Source organism: Lipotes vexillifer, unplaced genomic scaffold, assembly GCF_000442215.2.
Source record: "Lipotes vexillifer unplaced genomic scaffold, Lipotes_vexillifer_v1.1 scaffold112, whole genome shotgun sequence".
Taxonomy (NCBI): domain Eukaryota; kingdom Metazoa; phylum Chordata; class Mammalia; order Artiodactyla; family Lipotidae; genus Lipotes; species Lipotes vexillifer.
The window spans coordinates 2,178,819-2,183,157 of NW_006776285.1; the positions used below are offsets into that span (position 1 = coordinate 2,178,819).

At 36.3% G+C, this 4,339-nt stretch overlaps 1 protein-coding gene across 1 annotated transcript in view; it reads left to right on the plus strand.

The window, feature by feature from the left end:
• UTRN (utrophin) overlaps positions 1 to 4,339 on the plus strand; it is a 503,258-nt gene that overhangs the window by 255,971 nt on the left and 242,948 nt on the right.

Here is a 4,339-nt window from a genome sequence, read left to right on the forward strand (position 1 = left end):
CGCGTACCGCAAAAAAAAAAAAAAAAAAAATGTAAAGCTCTGGATGTGAAACAGTGCCCACTTTGAGGGTTAGTAATTGGTTTGTTCTTGTAGGTAGCATGAGGCTTGGAGTAATGAGATGATACTTGGAAAGGTAAGCAAGACTGAGACCATGGAGAACCTTGTGTGGCAAGTGGAGTTTAGGGATGATGAAAATGATGCATGAGGAGGTGGGCAACTGCCCCGGGTTTCACAGCTAGTCAGTGGTAGAGCCATGTCTGCCTTGATCCGAAACCTGTATTCTTTTGCTTTAGTAACCAATAAAGTAGACATCTCTTAACCATTGTCTAAAAGTTATTTTTTAGCAGTTTCCTACAAAGTGAATACTTTTAAAGGAGAATCTGTTTTCCCACTGATGACTAGTAGATAATTTGACAGTTTTACAATAAATGCCCTAGCTTCTGGATTCAGAATGCTCCACTGGTCACCAAAATATGCTGCTGGTATTACCCAACCCAGTGGAACCAACACTGTCTAAGGTCAAGCGCTCATGATTCTCTTAGCTCCCTTTTCCTCTGACGCATCACTTTAGGCTTTCCACCTCCCCTGCTAGCCTGGTCCTTCCTTCATGCTTGTTAAGTTTATAAGTGTCTCTCAAGTAGAGGGAATCTCTGCCATCACCAATGAGGTTCTTGGACATTTGCATCCTTTTCCCTAGTCTGGGCATTTTTAGGGTTTAATAGAGCTAATTCATATCGATGTGTTTCTACATTAGCTGTTTGCCACATAACCTGTTATGTACGTGTGAATATTCTTAAGAATAAAGGATATTGATTATGTAAGCTGAACGTGTTTGACTTTGCTAAATTTTATAATTACTAAATTTTATATGTGTTCTTAAAGTTAGAATCGTCTGTTCATGGTTGATTAATTGTGCCTGTATACTCCTTTAATTCTAGTACTTTTTTAGCACAATCTTTATTTGGGTATTCTTTTTTTTTTTTTTTTTTTTTTTTTTTTTTTGCTGTATGCAGGCCTCTCACTGTTGTGGCCTCTCCCATTGCGGAGCACAGGCTCCGGACGCGCAGGCTCAGCGGCCATGGCTCACGGGCCTAGGCGCTCCGCGGCATGTGGGATCTTCCTGGACCGGGGCACGAACCCGTGTCCCCTGCATCGGCAGGCGGACTCTCAACCACTGCGCCATCAGGGAAGCCCTGGCTATTCTTAATATTTTCTTCAGTTGATATTTTAATAATTGAAAATATGGGCAGGGTTAGGTGGAAGATTAAACACCATCACCACCAACCACCCAAATTCTGGTGGATAACTTCTAAATATAAAAAATTAAATATATGAATATGATTACAAAAATATTTAAAATACTGAAAGATTTATAGTATAGTGGTACTCTCACTACTCACTACAGTCCCTCTCCCTAGCGGCAGCTTTTTTCTTCTCTTTGCTCGATCATGTTAATTCTATTTTTACGTTTTTGAGGAACTGCCATATTGTTTTCCATAGTGGCTGTACCATCTTATCATTGAATTTTTAGAGAAGCAGATATTCAGTGTTGACATTATTATGCCTGTCTAAACATCATTAACAGCCAGGCACTAAAGTTTACTATAATTTTGCTTCTTCTCTGTTTATTTTACCTGAAATTAATAATTGCCTTGTTTTTATATGCTTAGTTTTCTTTGCACCTATTGCTAATTCTTCCCACATTTTCCAATGGCCTGAGAGTGACTGACAAGGTCAATCACATTAAGCAGTCTATCACCTCTAATATTTCTCCTTGTAGACATTTGTTCTGGAGACAGCTTTCCAGGCCTGCTGCACAGCCATTATCCTGGGGATTTTCTGTGCTTTCCTCCTAGGATCTCATGGAGTTTGTTTGTTTTTGTCCTCTTTTGAGTTATTGTTTTGTCAGAGTGTCTCCTTTGTTAATTTTGTTAAATTAAAACAAGAAACATAACAGTTGGAATTGTGAAGACAGCCCTCATCTGATCCAGTTTGGTGCATTGCCCTCTTTTCTGAGATCTCCTTTCACCATTAGCATGAGAACCTGTTGGATTTCTTGTTTTTAAGCTTCTTATATTGTCTTCTTTCTGGATTTACAAACTAGGTATTGTAGAGGACTTCTGTCAGTAGCTTCTTGAAAAGTGGAGTTTGGGAGGTAATTTTAAAGGCATATTGTAAAAAGATTTTCATTATTCTATAAAACTATCATAATGCTATAATAAAGACTCTGAGGAATATGGAGATACAAAAGACTGCTTCTGCCCATAGTGAGTTTATGGAACAGGGAGACAGACAAGAAATCTCTATGATATAGATAAAGTAAAATTTAAGGGTGAAATAAGATCACAATCTAAGGGCTTTCCCAGGATACATATGATGAATTTCTGAATGCAGAGGAGTTTCAACCTTTTATGAACTCAGGACAAGGAAACCTAATTGGGCTGAGATGTTCTGAGGGAGGTAGCTTTAACCCTTAAAAGATTGGAAGGACTTTGATAGGTGAAGATTGTCAGAAGGACATTTTTTATGTGGGTATAAAATTATGTGGACATAGTATTAAGAATATTCTAGAGAAAAAGGAACATACCACTTTGATCTGAACTATTGCAAATAACTAGGGGCGTAAAGCTGGAAAAGTAAGTTAGTGATTGATTATGGAGGACATTGAATTCCAGCAGAAGCAATTTGAATTTGTTCTGAAGGCAGCCAAACACTGTTGGTGGTTTTTCAGTAAGTAAATGCTGAGTTGAAGTTGATGACATTCCAGAATGTCATATAAATGGGATCGTAGTATGTAGCTTTTATGTCTGGTTTCTTTCACTTAGCAAAATACATTTGAGGTTCCATTCATGTTGATGTATCCATCATTAGTTTTTAGATTTTTATTACTCAGTAGTATTCCATTATATGCATGTACCCCAGTTTATCTATTTACTAGTTGATGACGTTTGGGTTATTATGAGTTTTGGACCATTATGAATAAAGCTGCTATGAGCATTTGCATACAGGTTTTGTGTAGAGATATGTTTTCGTTTCTCTTGGGTAAATACTTAGGAATAGGATTGCTGGCTTATATCTTAAGTGCGTGGTTAAGTTTATAAAAAACTGCTGAACTGTTTTTCAATATGGCCATACCATTTTACACTCGTACCTGCAGTGTATGAGAGTTGCAATTACTTTACATTCTTATCAGCACTTGGTTTGGTCATTTTCTTAAAGCCATTCTAATATGTAGTGATATCTCATTGTGGATTGAATTTACATTTTTCTGATAATTATTGATGTTGAGTAGCTTTTCATGTGCTTTTTGCTATCCATATATCTTCTATGATGATATGTCTGTTTACATCTTTTACCCATTTTTTAAAAGGAATGTGTTTATTGATATGTAAAAAAGATACTTGTTTATTATAAATTCAAAGAATGCAGAAAAGTACAAATAGGAAAGTAAACCACATCAAATCCCAGCACCTGGAACTATTTTAATATTAGGTTAGTGTTCCAGACATTTCTCCCTCTATCTATATATACAGATAGAAAGACGGATGGATGATGATGAATGGATGGATGAGTGGATGGACAGATAGAAAAAATATGTAAATAAGATCATATTACATGTGTTGATTTTTAAATTGTGATAACAGTTCATATACCATGAAATTCACCCTTTGAAAGTATATAACTTAATGGTTTTTAGTGTATTTTCTCTGTTGTGCAGCCATCACCACACTCTTAATTTCAGAACAGTTTACCACCCTGAAAAGAAACCCACCACCCATTAGCAGTCCATCCCCATTTCCCTCTACCTTCCAGTCCTAGTCCGCAACTAATCTACTTTCTCCTTCTATGGATTTACTTCTTTTAAGTATTTCATATAAATGGAATCACACAATATGTGGCCTTTTGTGTCTGGTTTCTTTCACTTGGCATAATGTTTTCAAGGTCCATCCATGCTGAGCATGTATCAGTACTTCATTCCTTTTCATGGCTGAGTAATATTTCGTGGGTGAATATACTACATTTTGTTTAGTAATTCCCCTTCCAATTGATGGATATTTGGGGTGATTCTGCTGTTTGGCTCTTCTAAATAATGCTGCTATAAACATTTTTGTGTAAGTTTTTGTGTGGACATATGTTTTTAGTTCTCTTGGGTTTAAATACCTAGGAGTGAAATTGTTGGTGCCCATTCGCAAATTAAGTTGTTTGTTTTCTTTATATGGAGCTTTGAGATATATGAAGTTTTAAAGGTTGGATTTACAGGTGTGTGTGTCTGTTAAATCATGCAACTCCAGGGTAGTTATATGCTTTAATTTTTTTTTTTTTTTTTTTTTTTTTTTTG